This window comes from Lissotriton helveticus, chromosome 5_1 (assembly GCF_964261635.1).
Source record: "Lissotriton helveticus chromosome 5_1, aLisHel1.1, whole genome shotgun sequence".
In the NCBI taxonomy this organism is placed as follows: domain Eukaryota; kingdom Metazoa; phylum Chordata; class Amphibia; order Caudata; family Salamandridae; genus Lissotriton; species Lissotriton helveticus.
Genome location: NC_136065.1, coordinates 1,889,169,538 through 1,889,195,507, shown reverse-complemented (window position 1 = coordinate 1,889,195,507; position 25,970 = coordinate 1,889,169,538).

Sequence of the window (25,970 nt, the reverse complement as noted above, 5' to 3'; positions counted from 1 at the left end):
GTGCCAAAACACACCCCCGTGAGTCTTTTGATATGGTTTTCAGACTTCAGGTCACTGTCAAACCAGACCCCTAAGTTCCTAGCCGGGCCCCCCATAGATTTGGGGCAGGGTAGATCCGATGGCCAAAGAAGGGAACTGAAATTGTCGGGAAAAGATCCATAGATCAGAACCTCTGACTTATCTTCATTGCACTTTAGCTGTGCAAGTGCTAACCAACGGAAGACAGATGAGAGGCAATATTGGACCGCCGATGTATCCAATTGGTCCCCTGGCCAAGTGAACAAAAGTTGGGTATCATCGGCGTAGGCCATTATTTTAGCCCCAGGTGTTCCGCCAGGTAGATCAAGGGAGTCAAATAAATATTAAAAAGTAATGGGCTAAGAGTAGACCCCTGTGGGACTCCCGTAGTGAGATTCCTGGGCAGAGAAGCATACGGGGGCATCCAGACCTGTTGCATCCTGTTAGTCAGGAATGAAGTTAGCCAGTCCAGAGCTCGACCCGCAACGCCAATCTCAGCCAATCTGGTCAGGAGAAGCCCATGGGGCACCATATCGAAGGCGGCAGAGAGGTCTAGTAAAATCAGAACCGCTCTGCCACCTCCGTCCAGGCACTCCCGAATCGCCTCTGACATCTCCACCAGGGCAGTTTCGGTGCTATAAGCAGCCCGAAACCCTGATTGGGCGGGATGCAGTGCATGTGTTGACTCAACAAAATTTTCCAGTTGGCGAAATGACGATTTTTCACAGACTTTAGCCAGAGCCGGCAACCAGGATATAGGCCGGTAACTGGATGGTGCAGAAGGATCCGACCCGGCCTTTTTGAGGAGCGACAAGAGTTTAGCCTGCTTCCAGCAAGCTGGGACGGTCGCAGAGGAGAAAGAGAGGTTTACAATCTGGGTGACCTCTTTGCAGACTGTAGCAGCCACCCCCCCAAGCACCCTGGCTGGGCACGGGTCCGCCAGAGACCCGGACTTCAGGGACTTGAGGACTGAAAGAATGTCTGATTCAGCCAAGGGAGAGAAGACAACAAACTGGTCAGTAGAATTGGGCAAAAACAAGGGGAAGGTACTGAAGAAGTCTGGTGTCTACCACTAACGCTGCGCAAGTCCACCTGAATCTTAGCGATTTTCTCTATAAAAAAAGAGGAGAGTTCTTCACACCATTGGTCAGATGATGGCAATAAAGGTTGTGCAGCGCAAGGAGAAAGAAAGCTCTGAACAATGCTGTTGTTGTTGGCCTTTTCAATCCTCCCTGTATAATAGTGACTCTTAGCTGCATTAATCGCAGCGTAGTAGTCCTTCTGAGCAGCTCGCAGAGCAACCTTCGCCTAAGGCAGATATGCTTGCCTCCACACACGCTCAAGTTTCTTACAACCTAGTTTTTGTTCCCGTAAGATATGGGAAAACCAAGGTTTTCGAGGGGGAGAAACGCATCCTGCGAATACAGGCCTGGTTGACCGAGGCAGCTGACCCCTGTTCCAGCCATGAATTAAAAGAGTCAACGGCCTCGCCTACATCCGAGGCCAGAACAGGACGGTCCCGGATTAAGGAATCAGAAAAAGTGGCTAAATTAATCCTCTGGAGATGGGCGGTGGGAGAAACAGCCCCCGCCCCTGTGGATTTTTCCAAGGACCAAGAGAACCTAATCAGCTCATGGTCTGACCACGTCACCCTCTCAGGATGGGTCCTTAAAATATTAAAGTTGGAGCATACCAAGTCTAAACAGTGACCGCCTGCGTGGGTTGGGAATTCAACCCGTTGAATGAGCTGGGCCAGGGTCAGGGTCTCATCTAGGCGTCTCGTCTCAATGGCGTCTAAAACATCAACATGGATGTTAAAGTCCCCTAAGAGGAGAAACTTAGAAAATCTCAGGGCGCGTTGCACAATGACCTCCTGCAAAGACTCAATAAAAGGCCCAACATATCCTGGAGGCCTATACACCAATGTGCCACCCAAAGTGAAGTGCGGGTTAAGCATAAGAGAAAAATGGAGCATCTCTGCGTCCCCCTGTTCTCCATGGGGTTCAAAGTTAAAAGCCCAGGATGCGCCCGCCAGTATGGCGGGCGCATCCTAATTGCAGTGGTGGGACCGCCACACTACTGGTGGGCGGTTCCAGGACCGCTACGATGGCGAGCGGACTGATGTCTGCCCGCCATCATAATGATCCCCAAAGTTATCAAGAATTAATGCTAGAACAATCCCTCACTAAAATAGGTCCTAAACTTAGTAAACACGCAAAAACAATGTACTAACACCTCCAGTACAACACTAAACACTACCCAAGCACCAAAGGACTAGAATACCTAGACACAATAGCCAAATCTATCCTTTAATAATAAGAGGAGAGCAAATACCGTTCAGCATTGAAAAATTACAAAACAATGAAACAACATGTTTCTACTTTCTTAAAATTAATAATTGTAATTATGTCATTTAATAATTAAAAACGTACATTAAAATATATGACATAATATAATCATTAACATAAAAAAGAAACAAGCAAACAAAATGTTAACAAAAACATTTCCCACCCATAATAATTAAAAATAACTTACAGTTTTGTCGCAGCAGATGGTCCTCAAAAATGAACAAATCCATGGGGGCCCATTAGCATGTCAGGCGGATCGTCACCGCCCCCATGTCGGTGGCGATCCGCCCGACATTTGTGCCCGCTCGCATGCCTATTCCCCCGCCATATTACTATGGCGGGGGGGACCCCGGCGGACGGAAAGACTGTCTGCCGGTTTTCCACCGGTAGGTAATCCGCCCGGTAGGTACCGGGCGGAAAAGCAATTAATATGGTGGCGGTATCTGACAGACACCGCCATCCATATTATGATGCATGTGGGGTCATGCCTTTCCATGGCGGCAACGCCGCCACGGAAAGGCAGGCGGTCCTCGCCATTGGGGGCCCGTAGCGAGCCTCAAGGGATTCTGGGGGGTGGGGGTGCACATGGGGGGTACCTATAGTACACCCCTGCATTTGCCAGTACAACATGGCAGGCACTGCACTGTGCCTGTCATGTTGTGCTGGCAAATGCACAACTTCCATTTCTGGCATTGCGGTGGACAGTGCTTTCAGCACCGCCCGCCACAAATGTCAGGAATGCGGGATGCGCCCACCACTGTGTCGGGTGCATCCTAATGCAATGTGCGGGACTGCCGCACCCTTTGCAGGCGGTCCCATTTCCCGGGAGTATGGCGGGCGGACAAAGTCCGCCCGCCATACTAATGAGCCCCATAGTATTTAAAATGAAATACGAATCCATTTTAAAATGCCCAAAAAAATGTAAAAATACAACTGTAGAAAAAAGGCTCCAATGACGCAATCCTCTCAATAACGAAACCCTCAAAAAACCTGAAAATTGTTTTTTTGAAACGCTCCAACAAACTCAAAAAATAAAAGAAAATGTAAAACAGTAATTTGTATCAAAGAAACAAAATACATTTGCCTTTTTTCTTTTTTTTTAAATGTATCTTCAGCACCATAGTTTATCGAAACGGGAAACCTGCACAAAGAAAAAAATAACACCCTCCCACATAAACACACACAAACCCACACACATTAATTACAACATTAAATACGACATAACATAATTAAACATCACATAACTAACGCTATATAATACTCTTCTAAACTATGTAAAAAAATCAAAACACTAAACTACCAAAACAACACCAAACTACTCACAAAATGGATATTTAAATGTAATATATTTTTATATTTTGAAAAAATAATTGAAAAATATAGAAAAAACGTACAACAAATGTCAAATATATATTCAATATTACATTAACACAAAACATAAAATATAATATTTGATATATATTAAAATGTACATTTCTTTGATGTACTTACTTTCAACATATAAAATTACAAGAAAACTATTGTGAATGTGCAAACAATATAACAATGTTTAAGTAAACAACATACTATATAAAAATAAATGTGTGAAACAAATTTGTAAATTATTTAGTATATTAAATATATATTTTTTATAATAATATTTAATATACTAAATAATAACCAAAAAATGTATTAGCTATAACAATGTAAAATACATATTATATAATTGTATAACAAAAATAAAATTATCTGAAATGTATAAAAAATGTAAAAACAAATGTACTAAAATGGTTACTTTTTTTAAATAAATACAAAATATAATAAAAATCAAAAAGTCTAAAATGCAACAACAAAAAATATACTTATTTCACTGTTGCATAAATGTGCTTTCATACAAATTTACCATTTTTCAAAATTGTTTAAAAAAAATCAATGTATTTAAAGATATATGTTTAACATTGTAAATATACATTATAAATATATGTTAAAATGAGTTATGCTTTATAATATATTCTGAATAATGTGTTAATCTTTTTTATTATTTTCAAAAATTGCAAAATTAAACTGAATAGAAACAATTACATTGTGAACAACTGAAATAAATACACTTTATTGTGAATAAAAATGTTTTTTTAAAAATTCACATACGTCTCCTTTTTTATTTATAATTTACATATAAAGTCGGAGAGAATGCTATATATTAAAGCTGAAAAAAAATACCATTCCAACTCCAAACAAACCGAACTCAGGGAAAGTGCTGGACAATAAACCATAATAAATTACTATTCCAACTCCTAAACAACTAAACTCAGGGAAATTGCTGGATAATAAACTAAACAAAATTACTATTCCAACTCCAAACAAACTAAACTCAGGGAAAGTACTGAGCAATAAACCATTAAAAATTACTATTCAAACTCCAAACAAACTAAACTTAAGGGAACGTGCTGGATAATAAACCATAAAAAGATTATTGTTCCAATTCTAAACCAACTAAGTGCAGAGAAAGTGCTGCATAATGATTAATACAAAATTACTATGCCAACTCCAAACCAAATAAACGCAGGGAAAGTGCTGGATAATAAAATATAAATAATTGCTCTTCCAACTCCAAACCAACTATAATAATGGAAAGTGTTAGACACTAAACCATTAAAAATTACTATTCCAACTCCAAACCAACTAAACTCAGGGAAAGTGCTGGATAATAAACAATAAAAACATGATCACCCTAACTCCAAACAAACTAAAAACCAGGCTAAGTGCTGAACAATAAACAATTACAAATTACTATTCCTACTCCAAACCATCTAAACTCAGGGAAAGTGCTGGATAATAAATAATAAAAATGTACTATTCCAACTCCAAACCAACTAAACATAGGGAAAGCGCTGGATAATAAACTATAGAAAATTACTCTTCCAACTCCAAAACAACTAAACTCAGGGAAAGTGCTAGACAATAAACCAATTAAATTTACTATTCTAACTCCAAACAAACTAAATGCAGGGAAAGTGGTGGATAATAAACCATAAACAATTACTATTCCAGCTCCAAATAAACTAAAATCAAGGAAAGTGCTGGATAACAAACAAATAAAAATTACTATTCCAACTCCAAAACAACTTAACTCAAGGAAAGTGCTAGTCAATGTAGAAAAAAAAATTAAATTAAAAAAATATTTAAATAAACTACTAAAAAACATACATAAAAAAACAAATACTTACAAAATTTAGAAATGTAACACAAAAAAAGTCAATATATTTTTAAGAACATTAAAATGATTTAAACATTTTCTAGAAAACTATATAATATAATCTACAATCATTCAAAAAATGTTAAATGTGTTAAAAAAAATAGTTTCTTACCAAAATAAAATACATATTTTTAATTCTAAATTTCCCAAGATTTTGTTTTAAATGTAAATTACAATTCTTTTTTAAATGAAAATCGTTAAAAAAATGATATTAACATTTTTTATAATAAATAGATTTTTTTAACATTTGTAAAACAAAAAACAGAAAATAAAAATATATACATACAAATAAACGTATAATTTGTGTTTTATATATATATATATATATATATACCCCACAGCACACTTCAAAGAAGCACTCGCACTCGGAACAAACCAAGATTTATTTTCCAAAGGCTTCGCGTTTCAACAGCAAAGCTGTCTTGATCAAGACAGCTTTGCTGTCGAAACGCGTAGCCTTTGGAAAATAAATCTTTGTTTGTTCCAAGTGCGAGTGCTTCTTTGAAGAAGTGTGCTGTGGGATTATAATTGCTGGGAGAACTACCTGGCGTACACTCGCCATCTGTCTACGGGCCACGGACTTCGTGACTCTGGGTCTTTTGTGTGTGTGTATATATATATATATATATTCACTGAAAAAACCATAGGTTTCAGGCCTTATATAGTTAGGAATTAGCATTTAAAAAACCATTGAAATTGCTCCTATATAGTTAGTTGTACTAACTTTATTTCGCGCACCCGCAATCCAATGCTGATGATGTCACATATTACATCATTCATGACATGGTCAGTGACATCACTGATGACATCTCAAATGACATCACTGATGACATCACTGATGACATCATCCAGTGAATGTGGTTTGCTTCGTTATTTAAATATGCATTATATATATAGTAATTTGCATTGAAGAATGAGTGGATATATCAAAATAAATATTTGGATGGAGGATTTAGTAGCAGTGTAATTGATTGTTTACTTTACCAATTTATAGTGTCTCACTAAATATAGTGGATAGTGACTAAACTGCGTGAATATCTGTATCACTTTGTCAGTTGTTGTGTAAACTGGTTCTCCAGTTGGTTACTAGCTATGTGAAAGTCTATATTAGTTATTGATTAGTTAACTGAGTATTTGTATGGGAGAGTGAATGTGTGTGTGGTTCGGTGGGGGGTGTGTGACTGCCAAAAGATGTGTGAATAGTTGATTCACTAGATATATGAAGTTAAAACTACATGTTCTAACAGTTGTTTGAGTGAGTGAATATCTTTATGGGTGTGGAGATGAGCAACTATATTTCTCAAGGGTACATGTCCAACAAACTAGAAAAATAAAAGGCAGTGTATGTGTCAGTTGTTGTATATAAATAAGTATACATAAGACTCAATGATTGTGTGAGTGACTGTATGGATAACTTTATACTTGTAATAATGATTTTATAATTCACTAAGTATGACTTACTATCTAAATGAATAGATGAAGTTGTGTTTGTATAAGTGTGTAGCTAAGTAAGTATGTAAGTATGATCCATTGTTTGCATAAATGAGTAGGATGACTTCATATGTGAATAGGTTGTGTGCTGGTGTGTAATGTCGATATAGCTGTATAAGTATTTTTGATAGTGTTCTATTGTTCATTGACAGCATGTATTAGTGAATCTACAGGTAAGTGATTAGATGTGTGTATACATCTAGGAATCACTGAGTGGGTTTTTAGATACTTGTATTGCTGTGTCAATTGATTCAAATATGATACTCTGTATTTTACAAAGAGTGATGAAAGATTTTACCAGTGTATGAAAAGGTGTATGTGATTGTCACGTGGATGATGTCATCAGTGATGTCATCAGTGATGTCATTTGAGATGTCATCAGTGATGTCACTGATCATGTCATGAATGATGTAATATGTGACATCATCAGCAGTGGATTGCGGGTGCGCGAAATATAGTTAGTACAACTAACTATATAGGAGCAATTTCAATGGTTTTTTAAATGCTAATTCCTAACTATATAAGGCCTGACCTATGGTTTTTTCAGTGAATTTCAAAGGTTTTGTATATGCTAATTCCTAACTATATAAGGCCTGAAACCTATGGTTTTTTCAGTGAATTTGCAAGGTTTTTTTAATGCTAATTCCTAACTATATAAGGCCTGAAAGCTATGTTTTTTTCAGTGAATTCGCAAGGTTTTTTAAATGCTAATTCCATTAGCAGATAACGTTTAAATATGTTAATATCCTTGTGGGACCACCTGAGCATCCCTAGGGAGTCAGGTTGTTTCTACCCTGCCCCCTTTTTGCATATTACACGTTTGTTTTTCTGCTTCTTTTGTGCCTCGGTCTACCTAGCACAAGATAAATGCCAACACTTCCTGGTTAGAAGTATTGACAGCCAATGAGCATGCTGCTTTCCTGTGAAAGGCATGCTGATTGGTTGCCACTGTCTGTCAACACTCCAAACCAGGAAGTGTTGGCAGCCATCTTGTGCCTCGGTATAACCAAGGCACAAGAAAGCAGTGAAACAAAGGTGCAAAACACGCAAAGGGGGCAGGGTAGAAGCCCCCTGACCCCCTAGGCCTGCTCAGGGGGTCCCACAAGGAACCCCCAGGCCCAAAAATATTTTTTTTTCTGTTTTTCCTCGTGGTACGCTCAGGGTACGCGTACCTGTAAGCGTACATGGCAGCGGACCCAGAGCGTACTCCGCAAAATTAAAAAAATATATATATCGTTTTTTGCCCTTCAGGGTCCGCCTAGGCCCCCCTGCGAAAACCTAGGGGGTCAGGGGGTCTCTACCCTGCCCCCTTTTAGAGTTTTCCCCTTTTGTTTTTCACCTCTTGTGTCTCTTTTCTACCGAGACACAAGATGGCGGACTCTCCGGACCGTTCGGAATGTTGACAAACACCCGAGAGCCAATCAGCTTTCCCCTCGCAATCTTCCGTGGCGCGCCTGGTGCGCTCCCCGGTACGCGTACCTGTAAGCGCTCGAAGCACGCATATAGATATGTATGTGTTTTTGAAGTTAATTTTCATAAAAACCACTGGAGCAATTTTCACTAAATATAGAAAAGGCACTTCTGCGTACCAGTCCCTACAATTTTGCAAAGTTTGGTGTAATTCCATTCAGCGGTTCGGGCTGTAGCCGTGTCTGAACGTCCTCTGGAAATTAACATGGGAAAAACACGTTTTGGGACCCCCTTTTTTCTCGGCCCCCGCTTGACGAATCCCCCCAAAACTTTCAGGGAAGGAGCAGACCTCAGCTGGCCAAAATTTTTGAAAATTGCACGCAATTTCCTCAATCGACGCCAAAGTTATTCTCAATAGAATGTTGCGGATTTCCTATGGTAACTAGGTCCTAACTATATATACCTACTGGCTATCGCCAGTAAGTAATATATATGCAGGTCAGGACACCAGAGACAAGAAGGTATTCAGAGTCATTACGGGCTACAGCAGGCAACACAGGGCCATATACAACATCATTAATAAGAATTGGCCTATCCTTACTGGTGTCCCTGTAATTGGCCCCATGTTACATAAGAGGGCATCTTTAACATTCAGTAGGGCACCGTCATTAAGGGACCAGCTAGTGAATACTTGTCCTGAGGTCCTGGAAAGGGCAGCCTGGTTGCAGGAAAAGAGCGGATTTTACAGGTGTAAAACCTGTAAGGCATGCACGCACGGAGTCAATAAAAAGTCATTCATGGATGCCTTTAGCAAACATGAACATCCCATCACCCAGGTGTTAACATGCAAAACAGAATTTGCAATTTATATACTGGAATGTCCGTGCCTGTTGAAGTATGTAGGAAGCACGAAGCTTCCAGTACATAAGCGCATACTTCAGCACTTACGAGCTATAACGAACCAGGACAATACGTACCCGGTGACACGGCACTTCCGGGACTTCCATCAGAGCAATAACATCAGCCTTAAATTCTATGTTATTGATTCTGTCAAGGCCAGTCGGCAGGGGGGGGTGGTAGGGAGGGAAAACTCCGCAAGCTGGAAACCAGCCATATATTACAGCTTGATACCAAGGCACCAGGAGGCCTGAACACAACTGAAGATTTATACACCTGTCTGCCTTGAATGCTGGATTCCATAGAACCCTTCTTTAACTGTGTAGTACAGGTAGTACGTTAGGTATAGGGACAGCCGGCTGGCTGCCCGGCCATTTGGTGAACATGATAATTTGGATTTGCGATTTAAGTCTTGTTCTCTTTGTATATCGGATAAACACACATACATGCCTCGGCTGGGGTATTAATTTGGAGTATATTAGGAATGGAATACTGACATTCCATCCAGTCCTGCTCTTGCATATAGGTCCTAATTGTGACTCAACTTTAGGCATACATGAGCTACACGAGAAACTTTGCAGTGAGATAACATATACACCACTGTGGGTCTATTTGCATGCTGTTGTTATTGTGCTCTCACAGCATTAGAAGACATAAGGAATATCATATTTGATTTTAATCATCACAATCACACGAAATATCACAAAAAATCTAAAAAGAGACACGATTTTTGTGGAGGGCAGGTCATCAGTGACAGACATGAATTTAATATCACATCTAGATCTGTCAGGGTCACGAATAACGAATGTGTATATTTAAATTCCATCTCATCTATCACATAATTGATGTTATGGGATTGCAGCCTAAACCTTATGACAGCACTCCTGAAAAGGATGTCCATGTTGAGAAGTCTACAATTGTTTACATTAGAGTATTGTTTACATAGCGTATTTGCACACGATATTTCAGGCACTTGCACTTTTTAACTCAAGTGTTAATGTTTACATTTCGTCTTTTGCACTTTAAACATATATTTGCACTAAATTGGACATAAGTACTGACATGGTTACAATTGTATTTTTAGAATCTAGACTTGCCTATAGGATTACGATATATGTGATTTTAAGATGGATATTCCACATTTAAATGTGATCCTGAACACTCCTTTATATAGATTTTATGAAGATGTTGAACTGGATGAACTATATTGATATGGGTTATAAGGCATTTTACCGGTATTGCGAACTCTTCTGAATCACTGTGCCAAGTTACATGATTTATTCCTTGTTTATTGATTAAATATATTCATGTGATTTATTAATATATTTCAATATAATGTCGAATAACTGGTGAGCCCATCGAACTACAAAAATCTTTTTTCACTGTTTGTTATTGAAACTAGTCACGTGGTGATGACGAAATGAAGCACTGGCACTTTAAAAATGAGCAAGTAAATATGGGACGTTGTCATGTGAGCAAGGCTCCGAGGAGCCGAAACGTCATGCGGCATACTCTGTTTCAATAAATGAGTTGCACAGAACTGGTCCGTGTCCGAGGTATCCTTGCAGCACTGCGAGAAGGCGAGAGGCTGGCATTGGGACGCGGAAAACTGTAATATATATATATATATATATATATATATATATATATATATATATATATATATATATATATATATATATATATATATATATACAAGCGACGGTGTATTTTTCAACAGCGGGAAGTGAGGGGACTATGCTCGGCTTCATATATTACGACTGGTATAAAAATCATGACTGCACTTGAAATTGGCAAACATTATGAAAAAGTCTAAGAATTATTAAAACTCAGATAAGGGACAAATATCATGAAGGTGCATTATGGATATTGAGTCCCTGCCAATCCGTCATCTTTGCCCAATGGGGAGTGTGCCGTCTTGCAGTTGGTTGAAGCCGCGCCAATGGAGTGCATGAAAGAGTTTAACCCCTTCCGTGCGGGGGTAATTCCCCCGCTGTGCTGGGGGCAGGGGGGCGCGCGCAGCGCCCGCATGCTCATGACGAGTTCAGCTCGTCATGAGGTACGGCGCTCATGTGCTCATGACGAGCTGAGCTCGTCATGAGCAGACCCGCTCCCGTGGAACGCTCAGCACAGCAGGGGAATTATCCCCACATGCGAGCGTTCCATGGCTCATGACAAGCTGAGCTCGTCATGAGCACCGAAGGTGTTAAAACAATGGAAGCTGAGCAGAATTGGCTGATGGTTCTTAAAGCACTGAAGGTGAAATACCGAAATGCATTTGCAATATTAAACCATTCTACAAAGATCCCCGAGTGTGCTCCGTGTGTTGTGAAGTTGTTATGGAACAAGACGGAGTCACCTACCGTGACGGAAGCACCCGCTGTTGTGTTCGGCCACCTGGTGAAGTTGTTGTGGAGTAGTTTTGACGTGCCTGAACCACCGCTACCAGCGCTGGTATTCCTGAGAGGGAGTCGGCTATTTAGCCTGGGGTGCCTCGACATGTTAAGGGACACCCACGAGCGCCAGTGTATTTTTCAACAGCGGGAAGCGAAGGGACTATGCTCTGCTTCATATATTATGACTGGCATCACAATCATGACAACACTTGAAATTGCCAAACATTATGAAAAAGCCTAAGAATTATTAAAACACAGATAACGGACAATTATCATGAAGGTGCATTATGGGATATTGAGTCCCCGCCAATCCGTCATCTTTGCCCAATGGGGAGTGTGCCGTCTTGCAGTTGGTTGAAGCCGCACCAATGGAGTGCATGAAAGAGTTTAAAACAATGGGAGCTGAGCAGAATTGGCTGATGGTTTTTAAAGCACTGAAGAAGGTGAAATACCGAAATGCATTTGCAATATTAAACCATTCTGCAAAGATCCCCGAGTGTGCTCTGTGTGTTGTGAAGTTGTTGTGGAACAAGACGGAGTCACCTACTGTGACGGAAGCACCCGATGTTGCTTTCGGCCGCCTGGTGAAGTTGTTGTGGAATATATATATATATATATATATATATATATATATATATATATATATATATATATATATACATATATATATATATATATATATCTTTAAAAAATGTCATATTAAAATATTTTATATAACTTTTATGTTTTTTACATAGAAATATTTACACCTAAAAAAAATGAAAGAAATGTTTACATTAAAATGTGAAGTTTTGGAGAAAAAAATCTATTTTTCAAATGTTTCCTTAATATATTTTATTAAAATTACTTTAAACAAACATTTTTAAATTACTCCCACCCTTATCCCCTAAAAACCCAACATCCCGCTCCTAAAATTATACATAAAATGTAACAAAATACTACTATTTTTATTCTAATTTTTTAAATCAAAAGCATTTTAATATTTTTTGAAGATTTCTCACATTTAAATAATATTATTAATAGTGATTCCCAGACAATTCCCATGGCGCCTCCCACATTTGCTACCAAAATGTATCTTTCCATGTTCAGAGATCTCCACATAAGTGGTGGAGAGCTCCGCCTGTAGGTTAGTAGATGGCATTTTGTAGTATGTGACTTTTGTCAAACTGAAAAAAGGCACCAGATTTGGATCTTGCAAAATTGAATTTTAATAGACGTAACCAATAAACATTTACATGAAAGTGGTCTTTTATTTTTACATATTTTGCAGGATAACGGATTCAGCAATATGCAGACCTCTCTCCTAAATAAAGTCTCGACTTTCACTTGAGGTTTATTGCATTAAAGCTAGAACTATAAATGTTGGGACACACATTTGTATGAAACTCAATGAGACATCTCATACAATTTGTGCAACCCTGGATGGTATTGGCTGTTTGACGAAAATCACTTAAGATTCTGGGATACCTGTAGATGTCATGTCTTAAAAATCTCAGCAAGATAGGACTGGCTCAAAGTGTCACACATAAAACAGCCCGCTAAGAATCTATGTTTTATTTTAAGATAGTCCAGCTTTCATCTGTACGTCTCAAGGTGCTTGTAGTTCCTGCCAATACAAGTGGCCACAATCTACTTTCACTGTTGTAAAAGAGGATCAGATTCAACATCTTGCCTGAAAATAAATACCATCTTTATTTACAGATCAGTGTCACATTCACTGGTTGACCTGCAGCTCACTTCCTCTTTGATCACTTCTTGGACCCACAAGCAGCTGTGCCATGCACTTTAATCCTGACCTACCACAACCACACACTTCTATTCCATCATCAGTACCTTCATGCAGCTCTACCATGTTGCTGACCTGACCTCCAGCCCCCTACTCCTCACTGCTGTTCCAGTACTAGGACACTGGGACATGTGCAGCTTTGTCATACACCAGTCCTGGCCTGCAGATGCAACCCACTGCCTTCCAGTGGTGGAACATAAATGCAGCTCTGCCATATATCTCCTAACCTCCAGCCACACCAACAACTCCTGCTTCAGATCTAGGATTGAATACACAAGCAGCTCTGCAATAGAGCTTAATCCTGACCTACCACAGTCATTCCATTACATGGATCCATATGCAGCAGTGCCGTACGGCTTACTGCACACATGCAGCAACCAGTGCTTAATTTGTGCCGGTGCTTGCTGGTGCTAAGCACCGGCACTTAAATATCAGGGCCGGGTCTACATGCATTGCTGCATGTAATTGATTTGATAGTAGTGTACCTCACTAATCACCACGCGCCGCTATGGGACTTGGCAGTGGCACAGAGTGTTACTGTGTTGAACCTGTTTGACTCTGATTCTTAAAGTTCTTCTCAATCTCCAAATGCTCTTGATGCAGTGTCACTGGTGGCCCAACGGCCGCAGTCCATAGGTCAGTGTTGCTGGCCCAGTGGGCGGGACACTGAGTTGGACTGGATAATGGATTTAGGTCTTCTGCGAGGGTTGGGGCTGTGCGCGGCAGCGTGCGCAGATTTTTTCAGATTCATTGCACACGCATTCGCTGCAATGCCATGCCCACGCCCCAGCATACCCGCACCTCACCAAGAGTCACCGTGGGTAGTTCAGTGGCCTCCGTTCAGTGGTTCAAGAACCGTTTGGTTGACACTAAGGGGTCGATTTCCATTCGGGAAAAAAACGATTTGTATCCGGAGCCCTCTCCGTACGAATCGTACCCGTCCATCCGAGTCGCGAAGTACGATCCGTATTCCGTGAATCCGTCCGAATCGTCGCGATCCGTACGTATTGCAAGGCTGAAACCGTGAACCGTGCGACTCGTACACATACCGTACGACTCGTACACATGTCGTACGACCCGACGAGTACGATTCGGACCGGTGTATGAGGACGCGATTCGTACGGTCAACATACACACCGTACGGTCCGTACCCCCCATGATCGCGGGGGTGCGCACCGTACCCCTGCGATCATGGGGTGTACGAGCCGTACCCCCATTGTACGATCGGTGTACGAGCCGTACCCCCATTGTACGATCGGTGTACGAGCCGTACCCCATTGTACGATCGGTGTACGAGCCGTACCCCCATTGTACGATCGGTGTACGAGCCGTACCCCATGTACGATGGGTGTACGAGCCGTACCCCCATCGTACAATGGGGGTACGGCTCGTACACCGATCGTACAATGGGTGTACGGCTCGTACATCCCATGATCGCAGGGGAATGGTGCGTACCCCTGCGATCATGGGTAGTACGCACCGTACCCGGGGGGGCCGTTCTGTACCTGTTTCGGCGCAAACTCTGCTTTTACGGCTGTTTTCAGCTCCCGTAGAAAAAGGGTCGTACGGTGCGTACCCGACACCTATCGTACTTGCTGGTTCATAAAAACCAGTCGCGAACCGTACAGATGTCGCGTACAGCGGGTTCCGAGGGAGAATCGTACGGAGATTAGAGTCGTACGGTGTCTTGTACGACTCGTACGGAGTACGGCTCCTGGTACGAATCGTACTTCGTCGTACATACGGGGGACGTTGCAGGGTACGATTCGTATGGGAAAAACGCTCTGAACGGCTATTCGGAGCGGTTTTTGCCGAATCGGAATCGACCCCTAAGTGAAAGTCTGAGAGCCAGGAAGCGCGAGCAAGCGCGACTAGAAGACGTTGTTCCGGTTGCATGAAGAGTAGGCGCTGCCAGTGAGTACTACTAGTGGCCAGCAATAGGTGAGGCAGGGCCTGGCAGGCCCAATCACAGTTCACTTAAAATAAAGCTGTGCAGCAGCCTAAGGCAGTGTACTGCAGTTAGTGTGTGATTCATTCGACTGATAAATTGATGGCGTGTGTGGCGGGCGCAGTACTGGGCGGCCCTTAGTTTAATGTTGCCGGCCCAGGCTGGATTTTGGTTCTGGTTCCGGCTCTACAATCAAATCTGTGGGGTTGGGGCTGTGCACTGCAGCAGGCAGCGTGCGCAGATTTTTTCATATTCATTGTGCGTGCATTCGCTGCATTGCCATGCCCACGCCCCGGCATACCTGCACCCCACCACTGAGTCATCGTGGTGGGTGGTTCAGCGGCCGCCGTTCAGTGGTTCAAGAACCGATCCGTTCGGTTCTTCACACACGAAGTGAAAGTCTCAGAGCCATCAATTAAGCACGACCGCCTGGCCAGAACTTGAAGACGTTGTTGTTGTTGATTGGCGTTAAGGAGTAGGCGCCCGCAGCTGGCCGTGAGTACTACTTCTATTACTGGCCACCAGTAACAGCAGCAGGTGAGGCAGGCCCAATTAGTTAACTTAATATAAACCTGTGCTGCGCAGCAGCCTAAGGCAGTGCACTGCAGTTAGTGTATGTTCGGTGCCGTCCACCCGGCCCGAAAAGGGTACCTTAAGTTTTACTTGACAGTTACTTTAACAGTAACACAGTAGTTAAGCAGTAGTTATGCAACCATCACCATGGTCATCAATATGCCGCTTCCCGTGGGTGGTAGTGCCGTGGCGTGACTGACCCATGCCAAACAAACCAACACTGCTTTTTGTTTGAATGCGTGCCTCCACCCTCGGAATCCATCAGACTGTTCAGACAAAACACAGACCCTGAACAAACTCCTGCATGAACGTGGCGGATTTAATCTTATACGGAGGGATAGTGTCACACTATCCCCACGTATAAGATTACATCCGCCACGTTCATACATAGTGTGTACCTCAGTCACATTTACAGCGACCCTCTTTCCCACCCTACCCCCTCTAACGCAGTGCTGGCTGCACACACGGTGCTCGCAGACTCCTTTCACACCGTTAAATTGCCTCTGGCGACCAAACATTGAGCTCCAATGCACCTCAATCTTTGCCCCCATGCATCCTTTTCCAATCTGGAGACTACACACAGACCTGCCTGTGCCCGACACTACATGTCTGCTCTGCCGCTTCATTTCAGTGTCCAAGCTTAGATTCACCAATGCACCTCCGCCCTGCCCCAGAGGCCTCGGTTTATTCCATTACCAAATTCAGGGGTAACAGTAATGTATTAAAAAAAAAGCACATCAGTACCAGCAGATAACCCGTATTCCATTGATGAGCAATTAGGCGGCAAATCACCCCATGCATAATGTGCAATCCCACACATCATCACTTAAAGTCCTCCACCAAAGTTGAAAATGAATAAAGTGTCAAACATGTGATTAGTGAAAAACTAATGTGCTCCATGCAAAATCCTTGATTACTGTGCAAAGAACTCCATGCCACCACTGAATGAAAAACATTCAACACTCATAGTGTGCATAAATTTCACGTGCAGCGCTCTGCTTATTCGCCCTAACCATGACTTCCTGGTAACCTTGCTCTGGATATTCCCGTCTTGAGTCAAAATGATAACTCAGCCGATGCACCTCATTCCCGGCCATCTGCATTCCATTATGCAGCACAGGGGCAAACCGCAACTGTGTTCGAGTCTGCGCAGCCCTCAGGAGCAGAGTACAGTGAAGTACAATTGCTTTCAGATGACAGTTCCGTTGACAGGATGTGTACTGGGGGTGGGGGTCGAAGGGAGACCCCGGAGACATTGTACATGGAGAGCATCAATTTGCCGATCATTAACACATTAGTAAACTACTCATTTGTCTGGGTGGGAGAGGGACGGGTCTGCTGTGAAACTGGGACGGGGAAGTAATTGTTACTGTTCTCTCGAGACAGTCTGCTTAAAGTTCTGGTACATGTCAGTGGTGCTGGTGGTCCACAGTTTTTAGCATGTCCTGATTTCCTGTTTGTTGCACTTCACCTGATGTCTCTTACTGTAATATTATATATTACTACACAGCAGCCCCAGCTCCTCTACTTAATGCATGTATATGCCACGGCATCACTACTTCCTCTAGTGCACACAGGTTTATTTTTGTGACCCTCTCGTCAGTGCAATATGCATGTTACTGTTTCCACCATTTCCCTGAATTGTTACTAACAGGTGTTTGTACTTTGTATTACATCTGACTTTTAGCAGTGCCGGTTCAGGATGTGGGTGAAGCTAAAAGAGTGAGTGGGTGGAGCCAGTGGAGGAAATAGGTGGAGCCGAAGAAAAGTAGGTGCAGCCTCCAACAATCATTTGAGCACCTGCACTTCATATTTTACAAATTAATCTTCTAGTACTGGGCGCCACACATGGGCCACACGCAAATCAGAACCTGCTACCCCCACCCACTGTAATCCAGAATTGGAATCCAAACAGAGCTCTCTAAACACACTTCAACCCTGACATGAGGCACCCCTTCACAAATTCACAAGTGCACCTAAATCCTTTACTGCAGCACCTGGTCCTCTCCAATACACAAGAATCCTGAACTTCAGAGCTCCATCCTGTACCATCACTTCTTGGACCCACATGCAGCTTTGCCAAACATTTGAACCCTCACCTTCAGTGGCCACCCAGTGATATTCCAGAGCTGGGATTTACATGCATCGTACACCTCAATCCTGACCTCCAGCACTCACCACAACTGTTCCGAGAGTGAGGTTAACGTGCAACTCTTCCGTGCACCTCAGTCCTCACCTGCAGACCATTAAACCAGCCCGCTCAGGCCAATCCCCGTGCTTCTCTCATACTTGGTAATAGCATGGGAGGAGCGTGAGGATTCGATGGGGAGTCTGTGATACTGTCCCAGGGACTGCTGGAAGCAGGAAGAAGAGAAGCACTGAGGCGCGAGGCGGCCAGCAGCATCAGGTACGTTTTAATTATTTATTAACCCCCACCGCCCGCACTTCCCCTTATGCTCCCACCACTTTTTATTTCTGTCGGATACCACGGTCCAGGAGTAAGGTCCTGTTGTATGCTACTTATATGCCACTTGGCATACAAGCTGTATAGAACTTGGAATGTTCTATTACTGTTCTATGTTGGAGGTTCTGTGCAGGGTCAGTTGGAGCCTGACTGTGCTTGTAGCCAGTCCCTGTGGTTGTTAAGCTGTTCTACCTTCTGACAAATAAACCTTGATCCTGGAACTGAATATACATTTGAGGACCTGGTTTCTTTACAACATATTGGCGACAGTGGGAGTACTGTTCCAGGAAAGGAAAAGACAAGTAAGGAGGAGACAGCGTTCACTTCGTTGAAAGTAAGGAATTTGAATTTATTGGAACTTGTGCCTTGATAGCACCAGCGGCTGTATTACTAATTGTGCCTTGATTGCACCAGCGGCTGTGGAACTGTTCGTTCCATTTTCTAAGGAGAAATTTTATTTTTGCCTTGAACTGTGTTTTTCTTTAGCGTTGAATGCTACTGTGGCTGTGTGGTTGTGTAACATCGTGCATTTGATAGCACCTGCGGCAGATGGTTACTGTAATCCTCGTTACTGGTTCTTATGGGCAAAAGTTATATCTTTAGCCAAAGTCTAAACTTGTAGTCAACGGTTACTCACAGAACGTGCACAGCCTCGAGAGCATCGTCGCTTGTAGCTTGCTTGCGTGACTCCATTCTTTTTGTGTTCAGAGCGTTCGGAGCTTCTTGCCTGATTACGTACTTGCTCTGATTCGACATCGTCACAGTGCATACTGGGAATACGGTGCATTGTGGGAGTGACGCCATCACGCCATCTCACGTTTTCGGCCATCTTGGATCCGGGAATTATTACGAGTGCACAACGAATGTAGTCATCGTTTCAAGAACGAGATTTCACAGCGATGCACACGCTACTTTTGCAAAGGAGTTCTACAGCGATGCACACGCTAATTAGTGTGTATTATTATTAACAAAATATCGGATCATTTTTTTTTAAATAAGAATTATCCAGTAACATTTGAAAATAGGCAATTTGTAATTTAGTGAAGTATTCATTTTTTTTAGCTTTTAGATTTAAATTAAATAGGTTACTAGATAATTTCTAGGAGGTTATAGACATGTCTAATATAATGGTTCCACCCCATTTTTTAACAGTAGCAGGTGATCCTAAAATGGAATGGGACATGTGGTATCCCATGTTTTTGGCATATGTGAATGTACTGGAAGAAGATGGTTGTTCTTCTAAAAGAAAGTTAGATCTTTTACGTTTGTCTTTAGGGGGTCAAGGCATCAAAGAGTTATCTGAATTGCCTCCATTGGAAGACTCTGAAGAATCTGATGTATTTCAGGTTGCTATTAAACAAGTCAGTATTAGATTTGGGAAAAAAGTGAATACTGTGATGGAACGTTTTAAATTTTACTCAAGGGCACAAAAAGATAACGAATCTGTCAAAAATTATATTTCTGCTTTGCGTGCTCTAGCTGGATCCTGTGCATTCTATACAATTAACTATGAACAGGTTTTAAGGGATCAAATTATGATGAAAACTAAAAGCAAGAAAAGACAGGAAAGATTGTGGTTAGGGACTGAAACTTCACTTAAAGCTGTAGTCAATATAGCAAAAGGTATCGAACAATCAGAAAAATTTGTGAGCGAAATAAGAGGTCAAAGTCAAGGTCTGTCAGTTAAAATACAAGAGTCTGTACCTGAAGTTTCAATTGTTAAAAGTCAAGCAGTCCAAAAGAAAACTGTTTATCCTACTTCTAAAAAAGATGGTATTATGAAAGAGAATAGGTTGGGTAACAGACGTACATTTATAATATGTTATATTTTAATTTCTTATATCGCGCTGGACTCAATCCCGTAAGGGTATCTCCGCGCTTTGCCAGCCAGAACATTAACAGAGTCAATGAGATATATTAATGGGACTGAGATGCTTCCTGGAAGAGGAGAGTTTTTAATGCCTTTCTAAAGGACAGATGGTTGGTGGTCATTCTCACATCTGTTGGAAGTTTATTCCATAAAGCAGGGCCAACTGAGGAGAATGCTCGGTCTCCCTGTCTGGATTTTTTTGTTGCAGGGGGTTTTAGGAGAGCTTGGTTACTTGAGCGGAGTGACCGGCTGGTTATAGATGTGGGAGTTTTGACCATGTGGGGAATTTTAAAAATTGTCCTGCTTTAAATAAAATTTGTGTAAAATGTAAAAAGACTGGACACTTTGGCAAAATGTGCTGTTCCCTCAAAAGGTAAATTGTATTTCTTTTGATGAAGAAGGGTTAGTTGAAGAATTTAGCAAATTCAATTGCATTTCATGTATCTCTTCGGATAACTGCAAAAGTTTTCCTTCGGGAATATTTAACATAGATGGTAAGCAAGTTTCCATGTTGGGGGATTCTTGTGCATGGTATTCTATAATTGGCAAAGATGTTTTTGAAGAGTTATGGCCGAACAGAGAATTTTTAAGCCCTGATATCAAACCTGGTAGTTATTCGGGACATAAAATTGAACTAGTAGGTTTTTTTTGGGCCAATGTAAGTTTCAAAGATAGGTCTATTAAGGCGAAGATCTATATTGCTCGTAAAGGGGAGTCTATTTTGGGTTGGCCTCACCAAAAAGAAATGGGTATTAAATTAGACCCCAATGCTTCACCACCGGTATATATTGGAACATCAATAAATAGAGAATTTGTTGAGGATATTAAGAATATGTTTCCGAAAGTATTTGAGGAAAAGTTAGGAGAATATGCTCAATTTAAACATAAAATTGTACTTAAAGACAATGCAGTGCCCGTTAGGCATAGAGTTAGGAATGTACCGCTAGCTTATCGTGACAAATTAAAAGATATTCTCAATAACCTAGTAAAATCTAACATTATTGAACCTATCGAATCGTCCCCTTGGGTTTCCCCCATTGTTCTTTCTCTTAAAGCTAACGACGAGCTCCGCTTATGTGTAGACCTTCGTAGCTTAAATAAAGAAATCTGGACTGACATGCATCCGTTACCCAAAATTAATGAACTAATTTCTACTCTTTCAGGCGCTTGTGTGTTTACAACTTTAGATCTCGCAAGCGCATATCATCAAGTCGTACTACAAGAGGAATCTAAGAACTTAACAGCTTTTGTTACACCTGAGGGAATGTATAGCTATCTGCGTATGCCATTTGGACTTGCGAGTGCTGCATCTGTTTTTCAACGTTTAATGAAAGAAATGCTGGAAGGTTGCAAAGGGGCTATTGCATTTCAGGATGATATCTTAGTTTATGGCAATGATGTGGTACAGCATGATGAGAATTTGAAAGCGGTTTTGGAAAGCATACAATCAAAAGGTTTAACACTTAAGTTTTCTAAATGTAAATTCAGACAACAGAAGGTCGAGTATTTGGGACACGAGATTTCCAAGGTATAAAGCCTAAATTTGATCATATTGCTAGTATTTCCAAAGCACCTGCTCCGATCAATAAGGATCAATTGTTTTCTTTCCTAGGTTTAACAGAATATTTTAGCAAATTTGTAAAATCTATGCATCTAAAGTGTCTTCTCTACGAGTGTTACTTAAAAAAAATGTTACGTTTCTATGGAGTAATGAGCTGCAAGTGCAATTTGACGAGTTAAAAAAGGAAATTTGTTCTGCTCCATTTTTAAAACCATTTGTTGTGGGTAAAGAGTGTATTGTGGCAGTAGATGCAAGTAACACTGGATTAGGGGCAGTTCTTTTGCAGAAAGGTGCTGGGGAAGAGAACATTGTTTCTTACGCTTCAAGAACTTTGAAAGGTGCTGAGTATAATTATTCAACGATTGAAAAAGAATTATTGGCATGTACCTGGGCTGCTCAGCATTTTCGACAGTTTTTGTGGGGTACCAAATTTGTGCTCAGAACTGACCACAAGCCTCTTGTGAATATGCTAGCTGCGGGTGGTGGTAGGATTTTAACAGCCCGATTGGCTAGGTTGGCAGCCAAATTACAAGCAAGAGTATCAATGCACTGTGGAGTATATCCCTGGTAGACTCAATGTACATGCGGATTGCATGTCAAGGTTGGCTTTGCCTCATCAGGATGATGAACATTCAGAAGAATGCGATGTAGCTTATACCATGAAAGACATAAATGTGAATGATGTGGAAGTGATTTCTGAAGATGTGTGGGTTAAAGCTATATCAGAAGATAATATTCTTTGTTTGGTTGATAGCTATCTGAAAAATGGATGGCCTGAAGAAAGGAAACTGTCAGGGGATTTGAGTTCATTTTTCAAAGTCAAGGATGAACTTATTGTTCTCACAATATTATTAGTAGAGGTGACAAAATAGTACCTCCATTTGCTGTCAGGGAAAATTTAATTAGGATTGCTCATGAAGGTCATATGGGCATGTCGACCACTAAGAGGCGTTTACGGGAATATTATTGGTGGCCTTCAATGGACGCTGTTGTTGATAGATGGGTAAGGAATTGTCTTCCATGTTCCGATAGTGATAAAACTGTAAAACCCTTGTCCACATTGGTTACTCCTATTGATTATTCAGAGGGTCCTTGGAGAAGATTAGGGATCGACATCGTTGGGCCTTTGAATTTGTCTGGTAGTAAGGAAGTTTATGGGTTGGTCCTGATTGACTATTTTTCGAAATGGCCGGAAATCAAAATTGTGGAAAAGGTTACTTCTAGTCAAGTCATTGAATTTCTTAATAACATATTCAGTCGTGAGGGTCTACCTTCAGAAATAATTTCTGATAATGATACGCAATTTATTAGCAATGAGATTGAATTGTTTTTCAAAGAGCAAGGTATAACTCACAAGAGGGTTTCCAATTATAATCCGCAGGCCAACGGTCAAATTGAGCGCTTCAACAGAGTGATTAAAGAATCGATTCAGTTAGCAATTAGCAGTAATTTAGATTGGAAGAAGGCATTACGTGCTACATTACTCACTTATCGGATTTCACCCAATTCTGTAACGGGTTGTTCTCCATTTGAATTATTAATGGGGCGTAAAGCTGGTTCTAAATTGTTGCCTTGGTGGTTAAAATCTGATTAATCCAGTATGTCTAGTCTAGATATTAATAGAGAGAACGTGTTAAAACATATCAAGAGAAAATGGGTAAAAGTTCGAACAGGAAGCCGACTAGTCACGAGGTCAGAATTGGTGACTTGGTACGTGTTAAATTTGGAGGTTCACTTTCTAAAAGATGGGCCAAGTGGTCTGATCCTATTAGAGTAACGGAAGTGTTTAGCAAAGCTGTACGTGTTGAAGGGGGGAAAATTTGGAATTTTAGACGTGTATCCATTGTTAGATCTGACAAGTCGTTATTTAATTCCAAGAAATCATTTTCTCATGCTTATAATGGGGAGGATGATCAGAATTTTTTGGATAACTTTAATACTTTGCAAGACACTCAAAATGTTGTGATTAATGATTCTGCTGGTTCTAATGAGCCAATTGTTACTATATTTGATACTCAAGATGTTATCAACAACACAAGTGTTGACTCTGAAGCAATAAGTAATTACGGGGTTGTTAATAATGATCCAGTTGGAAGAGATGACCCTGTGCGAAGAGTTGTAGAAAGTGTTATTAGGAAAAGGTCACGTGTATCACATCCACCTGTAAAAATGAAAGATTATGTTTGCTCTTTAGTTTTTTGTTTTTTTTCTCTTTTATTTTATTATTATTTTTTTTATTTGCTTGTTTTTCATGGTTTTTTTGTTTTGTTTTTTCAAAGGAGGGAGGTGTGTTGTATGCTACTTATATGCCACTTGGCATACAAGCTGTATAGAACTTGGAATGTTCTATTACTGTTCTATGTTGGAGGTTCTGTGCAGGGTCAGTTGGAGCCTGACTGTGCTTGTAGCCAGTCCCTGTGGTTGTTAAGCTGTTCTACCTTCTGACAAATAAACCTTGATCCTGGAACTGAATATACGTTTGAGGACCTGGTTTCTTTACAACAGGCCCACACACAGCTCTGCCATACACCTCAGTCCTGACATGCAAAACTCACCACCGCTCTTCCAGGAGTGAGGTTATTGTGCAGCTCTGGGGTGCACCTCTGCCCAGACTTGCAGCACGAATACCTGATCGTCCAGTGCTGGTAACCAAAATGAGCCACGTATAAGGGGCCGATTCTGATGTCGGGCGAACTCAGGTCCGTCCGACATCGGTCAGGAGCCATAAGCGACCGACCTCCTGTGGTCAGTTACGGCCCTGCTCGTACGATGCGACCAAACCCTGTTCGGTTGCATTCATATGGTTCACAATGCAAGAATGCATTCCGACCAGAAAGCATGCTTGAAATGTGAAATGCAGGGGTGCAATTAATCCCTGCACCCTGTGGCCAGTGCCCCAAGGTGCCTGCCACCAGGTGCATGGATCAGCTTCACACCTATGGGGGCCCTGCTGCGGCCCCCCAGAGACAGTTTCCGACTGCCTTTTCGTGCCGGTGTGTCCGGCACGAAAAGGCAGTGAAAAACTGCCATCGTACTCCCTCAGTCGTGAAGAGGCGACCGGGGGAATACTGGAGGATTTCCGGATGGCAGACGGGCTGTCTGAGCCCGTAGTAGGCCATCCAGAAATCCAAGTTGGATTCCTTTCCGACCGAGCCCATCGGAATGGCTCGGTCGGAAAGAAATCCATCCGACACAGATCTATTAGGTCGCGGAGCCCTTCCAACCCGAATCAGAATTGGCCCCTAAGTGTTATGTGCACTGATGTAAGTCAAAGTAAAACGACAGAACTCCCGGTCAATGTCTTCAAGAATGTGTGATGTGACATATTTCTAGCATATGTTTATTATTCAACTAGACTTTGTAGCATATTATCAAGTAGGGGTGTGCAAAGATGCTGTTGTTGCCTGTGGATGATACTATATCTATATTAATGCTACCAAGAATATTCCTTTAATTTTCATTTCGACTTCGAATACAAAGGGCTTTGGGTCAGGAAAAGGAAATGAATATTAATCTCTGGTCAAATGTTTTGGGTTTAAAATTGAATTGAGTCTGCACCGCTTTCACGCCCAATTCCTAAACAGGTGTGATTCAGAGATTTCCTACCAGAATTGTACAAACACAGTAGAGGCACAAACAGCTCACCAAGGCTACTGGTTGGCTAATTTTAAATATTTTTATTTTTATTAGGAAACGCCTGTCTGTCAAACTGCTGCCCATTAGTAGGTGCAAAGTGAGTACCTAATGAATGTATGTGATAAATTCTGCAGTTTCCTTTTAAACAGTGCTGTTGAATGGCAGCACAGAGACCTGAGAGTCACAGGTTATTTGAGCTGCAGCTTTCTGCACTCTCAGGATAGTCATGTCTCCATCGAGCACAGCTTTAAGTTGAGGATGTTCGTTTTCACAATGTTAATTTCTTTCACAAGTTACGGTGACATTTTCTCCCTAACTTGGGTTGGATCTTGGCCAG